At 43.6% G+C, this 22,603-nt stretch overlaps 1 protein-coding gene across 1 annotated transcript in view; it reads left to right on the top strand.

Moving 5' to 3' along the window:
* Positions 1-22,603, top strand: part of LOC138593288 (disintegrin and metalloproteinase domain-containing protein 12-like) — a 91,507-nt gene that overhangs the window by 18,154 nt on the left and 50,750 nt on the right. The window lies entirely within an intron of this gene.

Genomic DNA, 22,603 nt, shown 5'->3' with positions numbered 1-22,603 from the left:
ATTGTCAAATTTTCAACAGGCCCGTTTATGGCAGGGAATTACGCTCTCTTACAGTAAAAACATTTCATTTCGAAAAGGGGGAACTTAACTTTCCCCCCGTGATCGGCTCGAGTGGAAAAACAACCTGCATTCCCATGAATCGCCTGCGTGATCCTCATCCAGCGCGGCTGTCATCGTCATCCCATAGCATTCACCGTAAAGTCCACAAACAGAGACCTTTCTAATAAGCTTTAGCATGATGGAGAGACTTTAGGCAAACAAACCTCCATGAATTCCAAATACAAACCCGTCAGAATTTCCTCTCAACGCTTCCAGAGAACGAGGTTTTATAACCGGCAAGGTTTGAATTGACATCATCTGTGGATTCTCACACTCTGATGCGATAAATCAAAACACTCCTTCAAAAAATCCAAATAGAAGCTACTTTATGTCATGCATGTTTGACAAGACGAATCAGAAATTTTAAGAGGATGTGTGTTGTTGAGTGAGTTGCTCTGCGGATTAGAACTGAACCTGCTGTGCTGACATTAAGTGAGGGTCCCTGTCTGAGGTTTCTGGCAGACTGGCTGATGAAATCCAGTTGTTCAAACACAGCCGGAATCAGTAGAGGAGGAATAAATGTTCTCCAGAGTGAAACCAGTTGAATTAAAGCCTCTGATTTATTTTTGTTTTCCCAGGTCTTACCTCTCTTTATAAATATCTCTGGCAACCCAGCACAAGCGAGGTGTACTGCAGAGCTAAATGCAATCATTTTGGTTTTATTGAGGTGAACATGAACACACTTTGTGTGTGTCTGAACTCGTATCACCCCTGCAGTGTGATTGAGAGTAATAAAGGTCGACTGTTAAAGCACGGGCACATGAACGTTATCTCATACAGCTTGAAATGACTACATTTTTTATGTTTCTATTTATCTAAATGAATCAAATGACTGAAACATGAGCCAAACACAATAGAAACAGCCAGTCTTATTATCTTTTAACACATCACTCAATCTTTATTTGTCTTAAGGACTGACTCATTGTAAAGATTACAACTTTGACATTTAAAGGTTTTATGTTTATTCCTTCAGCCTGATTCTGTTGTTAAGTAGCTGGCCCAACGAACCAAACTTATTAGAAACCCAGCCAACAGCTAGGTAGTGGAAATCCTCCTCAGTGAGCTACACTTAGAACAAGAGGTTTTATGCTACATGTGTCTGGGACTTACCAGACTTACCAGTTTTATTCACATCCTTCCAAGGAATTAGATATATCTTTGTATTTGAAATCTGATACCAATGACTGGTATTGGCTGCTTTATGACTTTGATGTTTTACCCACCCTTCATCTTATATAAGATGCTAGCACGACATTTTTGTGCTAAGCTAACATCAGCTGGGAAATGTCAAGTTTCTATACTTGAATTATGGTGAACCAGTGAATTAAACATAGATAAATACTCATGAAAGAAGATGGTAACTATATTAGCTTCTTTATGACTTCAATGTTAACCATCATCTTACATAACATGCTAGCACAGCAGTCCTATGCTAAGCTAACATTAGCTGAGAATTGTCAAATTTCTTCACTTGAATTATGGTGAACCAGTAGTTTAACATAGATAAATACTCACAAACAAAGATGGGCACTAGATTAGCTTCTTTATGACTTGGATGTTTCCCAACCCATAACCTTATATAAGATGCTAACACAGTAGTCTTGTGCTAAGCTAACATCAGCTGAGAAATGTTAAGTAACTATACTTTAATTTTGGTGAACCAGTGAATTAAACATAGATAAATACTGATGAAAGAAGACCAGAACTGTATTAACTTCTTAATGACTTTAATGTTTACCATCCCATCATCTTACATAAGATGCTAGCACAGCAGTCTTATGCTAAGCTAACATCAGCTGAGAATTGTCAAATTTCTTCACTTGAATTATGGTGAACCAGTAGTTTAAGATATATAAATACTCACAAAAAAGATGGGAACTATATTAGCTTCTTTATGACTTGGATGTTCCCAACCCATCATCTTATATAAGATGCTAGCACAGCAGTCTTATGCTAAGCTAACATCAGCTGAGAATTGTCAAATTTCTATGTTATTCATGAAGTAATTCAGTATTTTAGAAAATTCTGATATTTGCTTTCCATCACAGTGAAATGACAAAAGAATGAACATTGTGACTGTTCCCTTATCTTTTGATAGTACTGTGCTTTTTCCACTAAGTATCTGAAAAGATTGTTAATCATGGTTTCATACTCTCATGATGAGCTGTGTAGTGGCAGTTGCAGTGATGACAATTGGAAAGCTTGAAATATAAGCCAAACAAATACAAAGCTGGTGTGTTTGTGAGCCAATTTTAAGCCAATATGGAGGATTTTTTTGGTGACTCTGCTCCTTGGCATTAAGGACAGCAGCAGTAGGAGACACAGGTGTCACATATTCCTGCAATATCCTTGGTTACCCTTTAAAGCAGCATATTGTCTGCATGGAAAGGGCGCATGATGCCCGGAGCAACGTGTCAACTGTGCGAACTAAGTGGTGCTTGATATTATGGTTTAGAAGATGGCTGCCTGAAAGATCTGCCTGCTAGAAATGCATGCAAGTATGAATATTGTTAAGTTCTTGGTTGTCTTCCAATCACTGTGGATTCATTTGTCAACATCGAATAACAAGTTTTATTCCCACAGCAGTAACTGACGCATTCCCTCATTTGCAAAAAAAAATCCCAAGCACATTTGTGTTCATAAGAAAGGTATCTACAGATATACAGATAAACACTCACGCATGAGTAACATATTTAATTAAATTCCCACCATTCATTGGGGCCATGTTGGACTTCCCCACAAGAAAAGGAGGATGTGTTTTAGACAGTTTTGTTTTCAGCTCCCAGTATTTTTCTCAGCTGTCTATTTTTTTTAATCGTCTTGTTCTCTCTGGTTCACAGGAAAAGCATTTATGCAGAAAAACCAACAGTGAATAAATCCCTGAAGTGAATATTGATATTACAACACTTCCTTTAATGAGTAGTTTGATTCCAATGTTCAATGCCAAACATATTAATCTTACAATTCTGTGTCAGGAGGTGTTTTCAAGGATTTTAGATCTGAAATAAAAGCTGTGGTTTCTCTGACAGTACCATAAAAAAGGAAGCAAATAAAACCTGATTTAACCACGGGTGGCGATTAAAACATCCTTTAGGCTTAGAATGACAGGAAGTAATGATGATGCTTTCAACATTAAGGTACTCCACCAATAATTCCACCAATAAAATGTGTTTTTTAAATCCTGCTGGTGTCAGAGGGATACTCGATATTGGCCCATGCTCAAGGCTAGGTATCGTAATCAGTAGTAGGAAGGAAAAGATGGTACCAGAACTCAAGTCGCCTTTACAAAGTTCATCTGCCTCTACCGACGCTGATGCCTGGTGGCATCTGGACACACGGATCAATATAGTTAGTAAACGACTATCGATATAGCAGCTTTACTTGGCCTTTGCTTTCTGGACTGTCACCTTTGGTCCTTTATTATATCTCAAGGCAAGACTCCAGCAATGCACAGGGACAGTCTGGGCGTGTATGCGCGGGCCCTTTCTCCTAAGATAGAAAAGTCCCATGTACTCTTTATAGTACATTTATTTTCCATTCCATATGGATGTGTTCATTTCTGTCCACATAAGTGGAGCCAATGATTTATTCAGTTTCTTTGGCTCCACTGGAGGAAAGAAACCCAAAGGCTTGTGCGCGTCTACACCATGGGTGACAGTTGTTGAGCTTTGACCACTGGGTATGGAACCGCTTCTTGTCAAGCTGTTCGAGACGCTCTTGCTGCTTTGTGGCTTTGTGAATGTGAGGCCTCCAGGCATATCAAGATGAGTCCCAAGCTGAGCAGGCAGTATGCTCTCCTTCCCTGTTTTTATCTCTCTAATGGACTGCGGGATCACTAAAAGGAGGCCTGGGGCTCGTCAACTGGGTGGAGGATGTTCCCGGTTGTCTGCATTGGGGTTCCACCCTGCTCATCAAGTTGTTTGGCTCTCAACATGAGGGGGGCCTTGAGGGTTGGTTATCCATCTTTTGGAGACTTTTCATCTTTGTGCTGCGAGACCAACAGACACAACGAAGCAGACTTTAATCTAGCCTTTTCCCTGGACAGAGGGCAGGCAGAGGATATGTTTCCTGATTGAAAGGCTTGGCTGCAAACTTTTTCTATCTCTCTGGTGTTTGGAAGAACAATAAAACTCAGCCTGGACAGGATCCAGACACAATTTGTCCCAGTTTGCGTATTGGGTTTTAGGGATGTTATTTGACTCCATATCTCAGGCTGGGCTGCTGCTGGCCTTCGACCTGTTGATTCTCTCTATGAAGACGTCCTCGTGTCTCACTGAAAACACGGACAGGAAACGGGGACTCCTGGGGAACTGAACAAACAGAGGGCTGAAGACAACGCACAAATAACCAACCCTTACTGGAAAAAAGACGTTTCAGACCTCCTTTGTAGCACTGTTATCCTCGGTTGCTAAACCACACACAGATTGTTTAAGTAGTGGAACCATTGTGTATGAAATCCTACCTCTTGTTCAGTCAAAAGTGAGTAAAGAACGAGATCAAACCCTTGCACAAGTCATTAGGTCGTCTATAAAATGAGATACATGTCTTTTGAAGATTAAAGACACTCTTTTCTTGACGTTTTAAAAACGATTGACATGGAATTTGACCAATTAGGATCACATTAGGTGGGACTTCTGTCAGTTAATCAGTAATTCATTGGAACACACCAATTGGAACAACTGGTGGATCCGTCCTAGTTCCGTAACCCTACCCTCTAATCCATACGTTCGTTTGGAGGGCCTGAAATGTGTTCTGTGTTTCCCAAAGTTTTATATAGACTTTCAAATCTTAAACTTTAAACCATTTAATGAGATCTTGATTTTAATTGACCACCTTACCAAACCCCAGTATTTGCCATATTTTCTGAGCTTCACTGGTCGCTTGCCGACACTTTGCTCCCACATGTGCTAGCCCAGCATCCCTGCATCCCCTCGTTATCGAGCTGGCGTTGGAACGTGTGGATGAATAATCAAAGTCAAGTCAAGTTTAAAATATTTAAGCAAAGGGAGGAGATGAAGATAAAAGTGGTGATTTGAAGTCTCCGTCCATTAAAGCTTGAGATGCGCTTGTAATCACTTTGGAGATGGCATCTTATTAGAGCTTCTGATTATCTTATCTGGTCACACTGATTGTCCTCTAAAACATTCGCCAAGAATTCACAGATAAATGATGTATGGACAGTTGAACGTGGGATTAGCAGCTATCTACTGTACATTACAGAGATCGTTGATGTGTAGAGGGCACAGGCCACTCCACTCACTAATCATTAGCAAGAACACCGTACTCTTTTATTTCCGCTCCTCCGACGGGAAACTTTCTTTATCCGCAAAATTCACACTCACCATGTTCTAAAATCATTCACCACCACAAACGTTAATTCCAGAAGAAGGATGCGCTGAGGTTAACACCAGCCTTTGTACCTTTTATAGTCACCCTCACGGCTGCAGGGCCATGATACACTGTGATTCATTAGTTTCAAAGACAAGCCACGGAAATAGTCTCGTCTCTGTCCTGAGCCCGCGCCTTTTAACTGCTTCCTTCAAAAGGGAATTTTTTTTGGAAGGAGCTTCCCTCTTTTGAATTACCTTCTCAGAAGCTCCAATTATTTCCAAGCTTGGAGCAGTAATTAATAAGATGGATTTGCTACTCCATGTTCCTTATTAATTAGGAAGCGAGCATGAATACTGGAAACAGTCTTAGAGAGGCTTGTTCCTGTGAGATGCACATACACATTGTCCTTAGAGAAGCTGCCAACCTAACCTTCAAACTCGCTTTACCCAAAAACTGCTCAACCTGCCCTGGTGTCGCTGTGCGTCTCTTGCTTTCTGGTACCATTATTTTGCCATTCCTGCTCTGACAAAACACTAGATAGCTTCCAAAGAAGTACTATAATTTTGTATTAATTGATAAGTTAGAAATTTTAATGTGAAAGAACCATTTTTAAGATGATCTAGTTCAACATTTCCTTGAAATTACATAGGAAAAATGTCTCACCTAAGTGGTATGTTTGTTTTTATCTTCGAGTTCCTCACAGTATTGTTTCAAGACATTCAAACTCGTACATCAAATCCTGCTTGTCCCAAAGATTTAAGCTGAAACTGCAGATGAATGTGAAAACAGCAACAGTGAATGCTGCATGTGCAAAACCCTGCACATACATCACTCTGCACAGTGAAGGTCAAACACCCAAGTAAAGTAGCAGTAAGCACATTTCTGAACGGACGGGCACTTTAAGTACAAAACTTCCAAAAATGAAGACTGTTAAAAAAAGTCCTTCTGCGCAGCATTAGGGATCTTCCCCTCTCCGCTCTGAGCCGTTTTCCAGACGGACCACTGAGGTCTCAGGACTCCAGCTGTTAGATCTATTCCTCAGCTTCACCACAGAGTACACAGCCAGCTGAAACCTACTGTCAGGAGCAGTTTCTCTCTGACGGACGAGCCATCACTCACATTTTACCCCCACTAGGGAGCCCAAGGATGGTCCTCCGGATAAAGATGCCTCTTTAACCATAAGAATGTGACTATGTAGGAGGTTTTTATGATTCTGGAAAAATTTTGGGTTTTTTTGGCCAAAGAAGACACAACAACCAGACGGCCCGTACACTTGTGTTTCTTGTCTTTTCAACGCAATTATTATTATAAAAGAGCTTTGCAGGATTTGGGGTTCAAATAATAATTCAAACGCTGAACAGTAACCTTTTTGTTTTACCTGTCAATGCCAGTCTGCCGTGTTAAAACAGGCGCCTATGATATGAACAGAGGAGATTATGCAGGGCCATGTGTTTCATTTGCAAACCTTAATTTTGTTCTTTTTATAGAGCATCATTTAAGGATTTATCCGCAAGAACCTTTATTGCAAGGCTTTCCAACATATTGCACATGGCTGACAAAGTTAACATATATGTGTCTGTGAAGGTTCTCAGTCATCCAGGTCATTGTAATTCGGAGCTAAATCCAAAAGGGGCAACTGGACTTGGTTGAAGTTCTTGAAGATGTTTCACCTCTCATCCGAAAGGCTTCTTCACTTCTAAACTGACCGAGCGTGGAAATACATGTTTCCTTTTAAGGCAATTGCATTTTGTTTTGGATCTCTGTGCTAACGTGGCTGCACAGTGGTGCAGTGGTTGGCGCTGTCGCCTCACAGCTAGAAGGTTCCCCCTAGGCCCCCCTAGGTTTAAACCTCAGGGGCCTGTCTGTGTGGAGTTTGCATGTTCTCCCCGTGCATGCGCGGGTTCCCTCCGGGTACTCCCGCTTCCTCCCACAGTCCAAAGACATGCTTGTTAGGTTCATTTGCGACTCCAAATTGCCCCTATGTGTCGGCCCTGTGATTGACTGGCGATCAGTCCAGGGTGGACCCGGCCTCTCGCCCAATGACAGCTGGGATCGGCTCCAGCCCTCCTGAGACCCTGAACAGGATTTTGTGAACATGTTTTGAAGACACTGAAATACTTAACATCAATATTCCATCCATCAAAAGTCACGAGGAAGCTTCACCGCATTGTACTATAACATGCTGCTACACGTTACCAAATTACAAGTGCCGTTTTCTTCTGCTTTCTCATTCCAGGAATAAATTGTGCCACTTTGTCTTGTAAAAATATCCTCCTACAAGCACATTAGCACACACAACCTTTCACTTGTGTGCTTCGTCACGATCACTGTTGATTTGTCTTTTTAATTTCAAGAACTAAAAGCTACAAAAACAAGCTAAGTACTCTAAACCCAGTTTACAGCGGTTTTGTTTTACTGTTAATATACGAACACAATAACCAAACTTGGAGGCTGGGAACCTGCAACGATTCTGCCGTCTTTTGTCTTCCAAAACTGCCTGCAATAATGTCAAAGTTGTGCTGTGTGTCGACGTGGGGGAAATAAGCGAGCCAAATAATATAACTTCCTCCAGGGGCTCGTGTATTGCTGAAATTCAGCCATGAAATTGGAGAATAAACACACCCTGTCTTTATATATTTGACTTGTATGCCTATAAGGAATAACACATTGTTTGTTAACACCCAGTAAACAGCCGCAGAAGTGCAAAAAGAGTCATTTGAATATGAATTGCTTCTGAAAAGATGGCTTTATTAGAGGTTCTTGGGGATTTTGGAGCCCAGAATTTAGTTTCAGCATCGGTAATCCGAGGCCCTCCGCCTTCATCTCCCTTTTGTTTGCTCTTTTCGTCAGATTGTCTGTCTGTCTCTCTGGCTTGCTATCTCTCCCTTTCACCTATTTAAGCAAACTTTTTCCATCAATTTTGTGAGAGGAATCTCATTTTCTCAAGGCTCTGGGTGCCAAAGGGAATAAACAAAAGCAGCCAAAGTTTTTGACCTCCTTTGCTGCTGACTAAAGATAATCAGTCCAGGCTCACACTGCTGGCTTCCATCCTCCCTCTGACAGACAGACAAATTTGCCAGATTTACAGCGCGAGTTAACATCAGCCGGGAGGGAATGCTCGCTTCTGCTCGTCCTCCATCCTGTTCTCGTCGTTCTCACACTCCACTGACCTTCCTCTGACCAGAACTCCCTGCGTGCGGGGTCAACGACTGAACGAAGAAGCCACGCGCGGTCATCAGTCAGACGGTCAGATGTGGGCTGAAGGAAGCCTGTCTCTATCTGCTGATGTAGGAGTTTTTTTCCCCCTCCTTCTGTTGCTCTACACATGTTCACGCAGAGCACTGTCCTTGTGAAAAATGAATGCTGGATGGAGCGCAAAAACAGCATCCGCTCCAGTTGACTAGCACAGCGAAAAGACTCTCCAAGAGCAGCTCCCCTTCTTGCCCTAAAAGGTTGCATCTCCTCTCCTGAACCTCTCAGAGAAATCTCATTTTTTCCCCTCTTATTTTCCTGCTTTTGACTCATTTAAAACTTCCAATCCACGCATGACTCAATGGGAAACCTGTGTAGGAGTTCAGATACCTCTTTCATCACTAAATTTAGCTTGGTGATAAAAGGAAATGGTGCAGAAAGAAAGCCAGGGACCCAGGGCACAGATTCTTCCCCTGTCTGCGTGTCGTGCTGGAAAAGCAGATGCTTTCGGTTCCCCATCCCACTCGTCATTAAGGTTCCACGTCTGAGGCCCCCGCCGTGCTGAGGGATGGACACACAGGGAGTTACAGAGGTAGAGGAAGGACGTGTGATGACTGGATTTGAGGTTTGTAGTGTTTGTGCTTTGTCAGATGAAGTGTGAAGGCCTCCTCCTCTTCTGTCCTCCTTACTTTTTTTCTCGCCGTCAGCAGCTTCGAATAACTCCCTGTTGGGGTACAAGATGCAGCAGGGTCTCCTTTGCTTGGCCCCCCTCCTTTTTACTCCTCCTCGCTCACTCTCACCTAATCCCTCCAGCGCTGGGGACAGGAGAGAGCTGCCAACAACAATAGGAGCTGCCAGGGTTTGATGAAGAGGCTGTGGACTGCTTCGGGGTGCAGGGACCCCGAGTCCGTGACACAGTTGACTTGAAATCATAAACAGAGTTTCCAGAGGGGTCAAAGGCAGGTTGTAAATTCACAGAGGGTTAAGCAGGAAACTGCATTTGTTGATACATAAGCTGAGCGGAAACCTATGGGTTAAAAAACAAGGCGTTCATTACGTTGGCGGGAGTAGATCCTGGCGTCTGACGTAAGGACACAGCTACCATTAAGGAATTGGAGGGTGTTTTTAAGGGTTTAAGCAACCTGGAGGCCAAAAGAATAGTTTCTGACTCACAGATTGACTCCATTCATGTCTTGTCATTTCAATATTAAGTAGGAGCCAGCAGTCTCGAGGTTTGATGTCAACGTGAGCTTTCCAGGTCTGCACCCAGCCAAGAAATAGTCCCGCACATAATCCTCCATAAAATCCCAAATTTGCATATTTACGCTTCAGCTGCTGAAAACACAAACACGGTATAACAAATTAAGTCCCAAATTTCACCAAATGTTATGATTAACGTTAAATATATGATGGTAAAATGGAATTAAGGCTTTAGTAGAAGCTGCAAGTCTTGCGTCATCCTCCAAGCTTGCGTTGGTGCGCTTTCATGACCTGCCATTGGGTCTAGGCCAAAGTTCATGAACTTCATCCGAGTGTTTGGTAAGACCTAGTCGCATCCATTGCTGTACAAACTTTAAACTTTATTTGAACTAAATACCGATGGTGAACTGGATCATATTTTATGGATAAAATATTCTCAGGTTTGTTTCTCTGATGTCCTCCAGCTGCTCCGTCTGAACTCTCTGTGATTCCCGATGAACAGATTGTTTACTTGTGGCCGGTAGCTATTTAGCTCAGTTAGTGTTCAGACTGTGAGTACAGGGGAGCCTCCTGGTGAAGATGGATGGACCGGGACTCACTGAGGCCAGTTTGACGACAGGGAACACATTACTGAGGTGATGTACAGCAGCTCCATCCAGGACTCCCGGGACAATGGAGACAATGGGCTAACGGCAGTGTCATCCCTCTGGTGTCTCTAGGAGACAAATCCCAGAAGGAATCTCCCTCCCGTCTGTCATAAAAAACCTCCCCCTCGATTAATGTTTCTCTTAAGATACATCTTGTGATGCACCTGGACCCATCATCAGGGATGTTACCTGGGGTCACTGGGTGTTTCAGGTCTTTCAACAATCAGCCGGGGTTGATCAAGCCCCAGCTTTGCGTCCAGGTAGCACTACCGCACCCACGGCTCCTCTCCTGACCCACAGACACCTTGCTGCCTCTGTGGCCAACTTGATGGTCCTGTGCCTACTGGCCCATGTGATGCCAAGGAATCTCCAACCCTGCTCCTGGAGAGCTACCTTCCTGCATGTTTTAGGTCTCTCTGTACTCTAACACACCTGATCGGAATGTTTTGCTCATTATCAGTCCCCTGAGATGCTTCAGTTGGTTGATAACGAGCAGATCATTCAAATCAGGTGTGTTAGAGTACGGAGAAACCGAAAAACCTGCGGGAAGGTAGCTCTCCAGGAGCAGGGTTGGAGACCCCTGTTTTAGACGCTGCAGAGGGACTGGCCTGCAGACCCTTAATGGGCTTGCACCTCGCTTGTTGTTTCTGCACTCTTCCACTAGCTCAGTTAGAGGGAAAGTTATGCTTGAACAACAATCTTGTTGCTGTGTTAATTTGAATGTGGTAGTCACATGTCATCCATTATCAAATAGGACTTTCATTTATGATCTTAAAAGGTGCTGGTGGGTTGATTTCGATGGACAGAGCCCAACTAGCTGTTTAACCCTGTTTTTAGCCTTTATGCCAAGCTCCTCTGTATTGTACATGCAGACAAGAGACTGGTATCGACCTTCACTTAGCACAGGCAAAAAGAGCCAAATATGCATATAACCTAACGCTGAACTATTCCTCTAAAACTCTACATTCGCAAAGGTCTCATGGTGTTAAATTTGAGGAGCTGTTTCCAATAATTTTAAACTCAAAATATTCAAATCAGCCAATAAATGATTCAGTAGATTCCCCGAGTAGTGCGGCGTGGGGAGAGCTTTGAAACAACTTTCAGACCTTCATGTTTGGATGTAAAAACTCACACAAAGTACAAGTTAACTGCTTGTTTGAAATATGAGTGTCACTTCTTCAGGCTTCATTCAGGGTCAAGTTGAAATGGTTTAAGGGGAGGGAAGTGCGCTTCTGACCCCTGTATTTGTACACCCCTGGCTATGGCCGTGCCCTCGCGAATGCAGGTGAATATTAACAAATGGATGCTTTGTGTGTGAATGCAAATCATCCACGCACACCTTCTCTGTATGCTCGACGGCTCATCGACGCTGTAAAAAAAAAATGAACGAGCCCCAGCTGTGCGCTCCATCTGCACGCGCTGCTGTATGATGTGATGTTTACAAACAGCGATTCAGAGAACGCCAATAATGTTCCACTTCCTGGGTGCATCGGCTGCAGCAATATTCCTTTTCAGGGATCAATGGAGCAAGGATGATCGATGAGCTGGTGGTGCATTATCGGGAAATCAGTTACCAACCTCAGAAACAAGGTGAAATGATGTCGAGAGCTGATTTAAAGAAGCGTGACATCACAGCATCTTTTGTCTGCAGGAATCAGATTTAATAAAAGCTCGTAGAGAATTGTCAGGGCTTTGAAAATATAATGTATTTCCTTAGAAACTGGACATTTAATTCCTTGTCTTAGTGCAGACTACACCTGTTGCAAATGCATGAGAGTTCTGGCCTTCTATGTTACGCTAGAGATTAAGTTATTCCTCGTTAAATAATTGAGTTGCTATTGTTCTCTCTCCTCCATTTCTAATCATGTAGCCTTCTTCTCCTGTCAATCATCCCCTAAAAGAATCACAGGGTCAGGATGCACAACCCAACCACAACCTAATACATCAAAGTCAGACTTTTACTAGAAAGAGGGAGGACACCTCCCTCGCTGACACAATCACAGGGGTGAGAGACATGAAGGGAGGGAGAGTAAATCTGTATTCAGTCCTTAATTGTTTGATTTCCCCGAGGACTTGCAAGACGGGGGGGAAGAAGGGCAGGAAGAAAAGAGGGGAGGGCGTCCAAGTACAGACAGATTTAATTAATTGAAATGCTGTTTTTTTTTTTGTATGTGCATTTACCTTGCGAAAAGAACGATAGGCTTGATTGTTTGAAGTTCCCAAGTTGCTCATTAGTTCGAGCACGATGTTGCAATGAATATAGATGCACAAGCGTTGGGCCTTGGGCCAGTTCTTTGCAAACCATTTGAATTAATGGGAAAGCTCAAAGCTGTTGTATTAGCATGACCCGTCCTGAAAATGACTTTGCATTCACCCCGCTCCTCTGCGCCGCCTCCCGTTCTCAGCCTTAACCCACATAATGATCCCAGAAAAAAACAAACTAAGCAACAACAAAAAAATGACGCAGAAAACAGAGAATGTGATGCAATTAATTGTTACGAGACTCGTTGTTTCCACTTGAAATGTATCCACAGAGAGGAAATTACATCTGGTGGATTTCCATCTTGATTCTGATTTTGCTACAGGCTAAAAGACGTGAATGTCAAAATGATTTCTGTATCCATGCCAATAAAGTGCATGTTTCTGTGTCCACTTGCAAGGAATCAATAAGAAACTGTGTTCCAGAAATCGTAGCACTCACAGAACTCACTATGGGGACTATTTTTTTAGTCGGAAGTATTTCTTGGTGAAAATTGTTCAAGAGTTTGCAAAATACTCCAGGAAAAGATTACACTCCGATAATGCCTTCCTGATTTCCAATGCAGGATGCACTCAGGGTTTAATAAGTAGTTTAGGAAGTCACCCTGGGAGTGTTGTGGTTTGCAGATAGTGGTGAAAGCGAAGCATGTGTTGCATGATCTATAAGCCATGAGCCTGCTGTGTGTGGAGCACAAACACTGGAAACCGCACATGCAGCAATACCTACATGTGTACAAGCACACACACTTGCTCCAGCGCAGATGCGTATTAATCACACCGAGCCATAAACGCATGCAGGGGTTCCTTCAGGCAAGCAGTGACACACACGCTCTATCTCGCATTCTCATTCTCACACCCTCGCACGGCACGCACACACGGCACGTACTGAGGAAGATGAAGAGGCAGAGCGGAGGCACGCTCTCTTGCCATGGAGGAAAAAGAAGCCCCGGGGGCAGATAGGAGTAGAAAGCAGGATGAAGGATCTCCCCTCCAGTGATCCACAGCAACAAAGGCGATTTGAGAGACTGCTGCTTTGGCAGGCAGGATAATTAGTTTCAGATAACAATGTCACTGGCCCATGCCACGAAAAAAAGGAAAGACTGAAAAAGACCCACTCACCTGGGACAAAATGTTTCTGGTGTATTTTTTAGTTTTTCTACAATTTAACTTTAATAATCACGGTTTTAAAAGCAAGAAAATAGAAAAATGTAACTTTATATTCAACTTGTAAGTACAAAATTAAGAATTCACACAGCCTTTGATCAGTCACATGTGATTACTTTTCCGTGGCCCAAATCATGAGCAATAAAATGACTAAAAACATCTTTTAAGAAGAAATGAAATAGGCCCTTTGCCCTGCTGTAAATCATAATTGAGTGGGTTGTAGTTTCCAGGATGATCGTTCTCAGACATCTATTGGAATGCGCATGCATGCCTTTGGGTGACAAACGCTTGGGTGTTAGTAAAACACATGAGCGCCAGATGTGACTTGATGTTACATGCCGACAAGTGACAGCAGGCGATGAAACAACATCTGACTCCAAGTTACACTTCTGCTGTGGTTGTAATGTTCGTAGTTATGCCTGTGCGACTGCAGCCCGTATGCAGAGATGAGTCGTAAAAACATGTCTTTTTATTATTTTATAAGGTTCCATTGTGCTTGTTGACTGGAATGTTCGGACTGTGAAACGGCAGGAAATAGAGTGTTGCCGTAACATGATGAGGCAGCAGCATGTGGCTTTAATGGGACCATAGGGATGCAATTGTATCGAGGGACACCAGAAAGAAAACTACCTCATACCAAATGACAAGTTCCTACTAAAAATGATCCATGTGTCCATTTCTAAATAATGGGTCTACCCCCAAAACTGAAACGTCACCTGCAGTCCATTCCAACATCTTACCTTGAAGCTTTTCCATTAAACGAAGCCGAAGCTTGCTGAAAAGGAAAGAACTGGAAAGCCTACACATGGGTCTCTCTAAGCATTTAAACAAACGACCAGTGCTATTATTTTTCTGGTGAAGACAGGCTGTTGATTTATGCGTCCACACTAGAGGATTCTTGGAAATGTGATGTTGCAATTAGCACATCTCTGGTTCCTAGCAGTGTTTTCTCCTCTCTTGGTCTGGGATCCCACTGTCTTACGTGATGTACATACAGTAGTAGCTGTGAACACCCAACTATAAATGAAGGAATTCTTGCGTGCTTGTCTTTCGCATACCGTGAGAACCATTCATTCGATTGACTTCAAACTTGGCATGAGCTTTGCTGAAGACCCAAAGGAGTGCAGCGTTCAATGTGTCAATCAGATTTTAGAGTTCGCGAGAACTCTGAAAGCATCTCTTCCATGGGCCAACCAGATGGCCTGTCCTGAATAGTCCCACATCAAGAGGCCATGTAGTCAGAATGGGCACCTTCTAGAAAAAGCGTTGCATTGACCCACTCTGAACAGGCGTGCGTTCCAAAGACACACACACAAACTCTGAATGGGCTTGACAACTCGGCAAGCTTGGAATACGCTGCAAGCACCATGTCAGGAGTCAAGGAATCATTGGAAAAGGGCAAGCACTACGAACGGGCACGCAGTCCCAACCATCACGTTGGAATGGGCACTACCCGGGTAATCAACATGGAAGGTAAAGGTAATGGACTGTACTGCTTTTACACTACATGTCACATTCACCCATTCACACACACACACACATCGATGGCAGAGGCTGCTATGTAAAGTGCCCAACTGTCAATCAGTCATCACATTCATACCCGTTGGCTATGCCAGCAGCCAGGGAGCAATTTGGGGTTCAGTGTCTTGCCCAAGGACACTTTGACATGTAGACTGAGGGAGCTGGGGATCGAACCTCCGACCTTTCCACTGAAAGACGACCGACTCTACCACTGAGCCACAGTCGCCCCAGGAAGGTTGGCTATTTATGTATGTGAAAGTCTTTTTGTTTCAGAATACAGGGCAGTGACCTTGGGGATAGTGGACTATCTTGAGAGTACTTTTTTACTCTACTAAGAAATTGAAACATTTAAGACACTGTTGAAGTAACTTTATATCTATTTTTGACAATAACTAACAGACTTGTGTATCTTCATCATTATCTTCAAACTTAATCAAAGATTAGAGTTGCATTTATGTCTAATTCCAATTATCTTATCCATTGTTGGGGTGGTATTCATCATCCCGTCTCTGTAATTGGGATCCTGTGGAGTCATCCATCACACAGACATTGCACTGTGATGACACTTTATTGATTTCACGGGGCATGCCTTGGCTTAACCACATCAATCTCTGGGTGACAGTCAATGCAATAATTGCGTGCCACTGCTTCTAATGGCTATTTTGTTTGACCATTTCGTTTGACTATTAACCACTCCGGGTTGCCACGCAGGTGTAAAGAATCATAATGAGGCTGTTATGATGGGTTCAAACCAGGACTCGAACTGCTCTCTCTTTGTATGAATGTGAGAAGCTTTCATTTTTTTGTGCAGGATTTTTGACCCAGGCCAAATAACATTTCGTTTTTTCCTTGTCGTGTTGGACTGAGCGCAGGTCTCAGTGCCAACGGTGCCACCGAGCTGCACGTTAGTTCGCTTTTGAACATGGCAGCTCATATAAATAACGTCAAAACCATCTGCCTTGACTTTTTTTGCTCTTTTCCCCCCACTTCCTCCCTCCTCGTTGAGCAGAAATCATTGGCTGGCATGCTCTAACGGCTCTGTTCATGACATGCTTCGTGAAGACTGTGAGTTACATTGAGCTCAGGGTAAGCGGGGGGAATTCTGCTTCTCTGCTCTACTTGGCACTGGCCTGAAACACTGCCTGATGTCAGACAGATCACAGCCAGGAAGACTGGCCCTCTTCCCTTGCTTCTGGAAAAAAAATGTTACTTACACTGAGACAAGTTCTTTTGGCCTGGGGGGTTTTGCGCCATTGTAGGTTTTTCATGCACATGATCCCGGTTTTTCCGAAAGAATCTGGGTCCTTGCCACTCGCCACATAAGAGCAGAGGGACATTATTACTACCACATTGCCTCACGAGGTCTCTCTGTTGCAATGTAATGTACTAATTGGAGTTCCTAGATTAGGTTTTATGAGAAACGTCTTTCTTTGATGATGATTTCATCTGCTCTTAATGTTTTTATTTACATCTGTTCTAAATAACTTTCCGTTACAAAGGAGAGCTTACAAGTGCAGGAGAGCTCCTTGCTCTGCAGAGGCCTAAATGCTGAGCTTCTCATTTATCATGGTTAAACTCCAGGATTTGTCCAGAAGTCCCTGATTAGGTTGTCTGAGTGTAATGAGACATATCGGAGCTTGTGACTGGGAAATCACTCCGCATTGATCCAGCTTGTATTCCCACAATTGTAAGGGAGGCTACAGTGTCAAAGTACTGAACATAGCAAGTCAATACTCAAGTTATATACTCCAAAAAAGGAAGTAGACGTACTTTTTGGAAGTGCATCAATTACTGTCAGAGAATGTGTAAGTGCTGACCTTTTCTTGGTTGGATATTGAGAGTCCTGCAGAACTTCAAGTTGGAACCCCATTTGCGCCTACTGACTGAAAAATTGACTATTTTGGGGCACTGGTTGGTAGAGCAGGTGCCCCATGTACAGAGGCTACAGTCCTCGTCGAACTGATTGCAGGTTCGACTCCGGGTCTGCTGATCATTTGGTGCATGTCAACCCCTACTCTCTCCTCCCCATTTTTCCTGTCTGTCTTTAACTATCCTGTCTTATACCCCTTTCCCACCAAAATTAGTGGGTTGACGTGGGTTTTTCAGACCCAGGAAAACCCACTTATAGATGCCGATTGTCTCTTTTCCCATTGCCAGTGAAGTATACGCCTTTCAGTCTCTTTTCTGCCACGTCACCGTCTGACTTCACACACACGCCCGAAAAAAGGGTTAGTAAAAAGTGAAGATGTAACGGTGGTTAGGTCTTTGTTGGATCTATTACTCATTCAGTCAGCGCCGTCAAATTTGGAACAATGCTCGAGCGCAGCTCGGACGGAGGCGGGCGGAATTTGTAGCTGAGATGACAAGGAGTCGCAGAAGTTACCAACGGAGCATAGCATTGCGCCGGAAAGGGGGCGGAGATTAGCGTGTCGACATGGGTTTTGTGTTCCCATCATTGCTGATCGGAGCTGAGGCGATAATTACCCGGGTCTAGTGCAGAGTCATTTGACCCGGGTCTGAATGCCGATTGTAACCTTTCCCATTAAGCAAAAAAACGTATGAGGGTGTTAATGGGTTGTTTGACCAGCGGGAAAGCGGCTTAATAAAGACAAAGGACTATTTTATATTCCGCCAAATATAATGCCAACAGCAATGGCAAGCTTGCTGAACTATTGTGTATTACTACATTCAACTGTATCTTAAAGCCACTTAGCAACAGTTTTGAGGGGAACACTTTCTTGGCCTGCAGTCAGATAAAGGATTAAGTGTTTTGTAATTCCTCCCAGATTCTATCAAAAGTATCTAAAGCAGTCTCTACCTGCCTGAAAAATCTGTTTTGATAGCCTGTGCGTGACTTCTGCTCGGCTCTTGCTTTTATTACGCTTGTGTGCTTTGTTATTGCCACGATCACGTCAAGAGTTTCAGTACATTTACAATTGTGTGTCAGGATCAGTAGAAAACTGATAAAAGCAGAACAAATCTTACTGCAGCATGATAACCAGGTGCGATGCTTGACATTCAGCACCTCTCTTTTTAGGTCATCTGCACCTTCAAATGAGACCTCCGTTTTTCTCTTGATTGATTAGACACTTACTCCAATTCATCAGGCCTGTTGCAATTAATATATCTCACGCCCCACAACATTTACTTTACATGCATGCAAGCCGAGCAAACAATGAAGGCACATGTGCACGAATGATTGAATCTGTTGAGGAGTCACCAACAGATTGATTCTCTGAGGTGTTCATGGTCGTATTTCTCAATTAGAACATTTACAACAGAGAATGTGTTTGAATGGTGAGCCACGGCATCCACTTCTGTATGTGCATATATTCAGTTCAGACATTCAGGCATTGTAAACCCTTGTTATTTCCCTGTACAAAGACAGACAGAAGAGGCTGACAATGGTGAAAAGAGATTCAACAGAAAAAATGTGATAATTTAATGCAGAATAACAGAATTGACATTTAGTAGCTGGCATTCAGGATTAGCTTGAATTGAATTCATTGTCTTTCTGTCGGCGTTGTCAAATGTTCTGACAGGCAAATCAGACTCTTTTCCCAAATCTGATACATTTCCTTTCAAAAAGTTAGTCTTTTTCATCCTGGAGACGGCATGACAAGATGTAAACATAACAGCTGTAATTATTGGTATTGTACTCGTCTAACATATTCTGAGAAGTTAACAAATACTACTCTTGTCAAAGCTTTAAGACAAGTTCATGCAAGAGTAACACAAATCTTAGTCATATCCACTTCCTGTTGTGACACACTTGCAGTTATTGTGTTAATTTATTGGTTGTTGAAGTGTCAGGCTGCCTATACTCAGGACAGGTGTGGAATTAACAGCCGTAACAGCCGTGGCATCTTGTTGACTCGTCGTGCCTCTCCTCGCCGCCAACACTCCGTCTGTCAGACGGAGCCCTGCTTGATGCCTATCCCATGGGTAATGCATTTTAAATGGGGGGCAAGACCCCCACTTTCTCCCCTTTCCCCGCGCCTCATTAACTTCCCACTTATTGATAAACAGTGAAGCTGCTGCCTTGCAGGGCGGTAGGAATTAAACACATACTGTAGATTCGCTGGTGGTCCGTCACTCCTGGGATGAGGTGATGCGGTAAGTGTTGTCGGCTGGCTGATGAGCATCGGGAGGTTTTTGTGTACGTGTTTTCTGTGATTCTGCAGTTTTTGGACTCGATTATGTGAAACGCACTCCTGGATGTTGTTCCTGTGCAATGATTTCAGGCGTGTGTCGTGCAGATTGCAACTTTAACTTGGTGATTTATCACGTTGTGGCACATTACAGGGTAGCTTCTCAATTCTTAAAGTCTTGAAAACACAAGTCAGGTACCCAAATGAAAATTACAACAGGCCTTGCTTGCTGTTACCATTCCTTCTATTTATCCTGAGCATTAAAAGATCACCACTTAATGTGCTTTCTTCCCATATTCTGGTTTTTAGTACAAGATTCCTTCTTGTCTTTGTACTGTCTCTTTATACTTCCCTTCTGAAACACTGGCCCGTTTCGCTAATCTGATGACCATTTGCATAATACTTTCCTTATTTTGCACAAGGGTTAATCGCCAGTGCCAGGAAACAAACTAATCTTGCTTGCATTATGATGTTTGCTCTGTGTCTCTAATTATGTGTGTAAGCAGCCAAGAAATGCTTGTGACAAATCCCAGTGGATCGCTAAGGTGGCCAAGATCAGTTTCACCACAGACGCCTGTTCAGCCCTGGTGTTATCACGTGTCCTCAGTGATCCGATCACAAGCTGGGAGCTCTAAGCCCAGCTGTTCACACCTGGCATCAACGAGCCCCTCAAATGCATCTTCAGTGATCAGTTGTGATCTGTACTTAAGGCTGTCCATATCCACCATGTTGATACCAGGTCTGAACGGAGTCACAGTCATTGCTACCAATCGTAACAACCACTTCTATGACTAGCAAAAAAGACTTATGTTTCGAATAAGTTTTCCTTTATTGGAAGTTTACAAATCATAGGCTGTATGAAAAGAAACTGTGACGTTACCCACTGTATGGTGAACCCTTCTTTTGAAGCCTGGAGTTCGGCATTTAGGCAGACCCGCTAGCATGCTAACAGTCGGTTACCGTTGTGCTAGCAAGCTAACCGTCGGTTACCGTTGTGCTAGCATGCTAACCACCGATTAGCTTGTCCTACCCAGTTTGATGCACCTACCTGTCCAACAGAAGGAAGGCCAACTCTGCATCGCTCTTTCGCCATGTTCGCCAGTCTGAATGGGGCCCAGTTGCTAATTTGAACCACTCCCACACTCACCTGTACGCTGTGATTGGCTCAGGGAACCACAACAGCGCCCCTCCTGAAAACGTCCCATAGATGCAGAGATGTTGAGACCATAAACTCATTTGGAAGATGTTTTGTTAAGTAATAAATTAACAAAGTGGGGTCACGTTCCCATCTTAATCCATACAATCAGACCTCTTTGTACAACCAGTGGAGTCGCCCCCTGGTGGCCATTAGAATGAATGCAGGTTTGAGACACTTCTTCATTGACTTCACTTTTGAAAGCAAGAGGCAATGCCCCCTTCTTATATAAAGTCTATGTTGAAAACTTTAGTTGGTTGTGCATTTAAGGAGGCAACTAATCAAATCGGCTAAACCCTTTTGTTGTACTCCACTAAGATTTGATCAGATACCCAACCGTGATGGTTTATATCCATCAACATCCATGTGTTCTCTCTTAGAGTTCTTGAACAAGACACTAAACTTCCCCCCGTCTCATTCATTGAAAGTCACAAAGAAAGAGCAACATATGGATGACACATGGCTGTCTGCAACATCTTTTCATACCCACACTCTCCCAGAGCGTTACAGTCAAGCAGAGAGGCAGACACACTCGCTCACCGCTGTCTGTTGTGGGCAGATGTTGAGGTTGTGTGTCCGACCGAGAGCGCAGACCTAATTAAGACTGAAGAAACACATCATTTTATTTGGCTCGCTCTACTCTTTGGCCTCGCTTTGATCCAATGATTATTACCAGCTCTTTGGCTCAGCAGAGGAGTGGAGGGCGGGGAAGCATTGTGTCTCATGCTGACAGCTCCCAAACAAAATAACCCCCCTCCCCTGGTTGTTACATTTGACACTCCCAGCTGGGTTGTCAGCGGTGAGGTCAGTAAGAGAATCCAGCTGCCTGCTGAGGTTTGTTCCTTTTGCTATGGATTAGCACCAGCCAACCATCTGCTGGTGTCCTGTAGTGCAGTACTGTACATGCGCTCGCTGTTTGTACAGTACACGTAAAGACACTCGTCCCCTCGCATATTTAAATTACGGACACAAATACACACGCTCACGCTGGAATAATCAACCCAGGAGGGGTCCATGTGGCTTTTTCTTTTTGGATCGCAGCTCATTGTTGATCTGTCTCGGCTGTTGATCCTCTTACCCCCTGCTGAGTGTCCTTTACCTCCCCAGAGAAAGGAGAGCAGCGTTCAGTAATCTCTGTAGGTGACAAGAAGGGCAGCCATGATTGATGGAGTAGTGTGAAGGTGAAGAAGTCTTTGCAGTGACAAGATGGAATGGTCCAGCGGTTATTCTGTGCGTTCAAACATAAAAGCCCAGGGTTTCCGCCAGTGCGTCAGGCCTAAATTGATCCATCTTTGGGTCTAAGCTTTGGAGATTTATAACTACAGTTATAGTAGAGCTGCTCGGTGGAGATACAATGGGTGGAGAGCTAAAAGAGTGGAATCTTTTGGTTGAAACAGGCTCTTTACTCTCATTGGCGTAGAGTGACGTTCAACACTTCATGCTCTTTTGCAAGCTAACGTTTGAGTTCGGAGGTTACAAAGTACAACTACTTCCGTTCATGATAGATCCATCCATCCATCCATCCATCCATCCATCCATCCATTATCTTTCGCTTATCCAGGGCCGGGTCGTGGTGGCAGCCGACTCAGTAGTGACCCAAGCATCCCTCTCCTCAGCAACATTTTCCAGTTCCTCCTGGGGGATTCCGAGGCGTTCCCAGGCCAGACGGGATATATAATCCCTCCAGGGAGCTCTGGGTCTGCCCCGGGGTCTCCTTCCAGTTAGACATGCCCGGAAAACCTCCAAAAGGGAGGCGCCCAGGAGGCATCCTAACCAGATGCCCGAACCACCTGAACTGGCTCCTTTCGACGCAAAGGAGAAGCAGCTCTCTCATGATCTCCAAG

This window comes from Semicossyphus pulcher, unplaced genomic scaffold (assembly GCF_022749685.1).
Source record: "Semicossyphus pulcher isolate SPU_LCO1_2020_fin unplaced genomic scaffold, fSemPul1.0.p SCAF_16, whole genome shotgun sequence".
Lineage (NCBI taxonomy): Eukaryota > Metazoa > Chordata > Actinopteri > Labriformes > Labridae > Semicossyphus > Semicossyphus pulcher.
The sequence above is the reverse complement of the archived record's forward strand: the minus strand, read 5'-3'. Positions and strand labels throughout refer to the sequence as shown.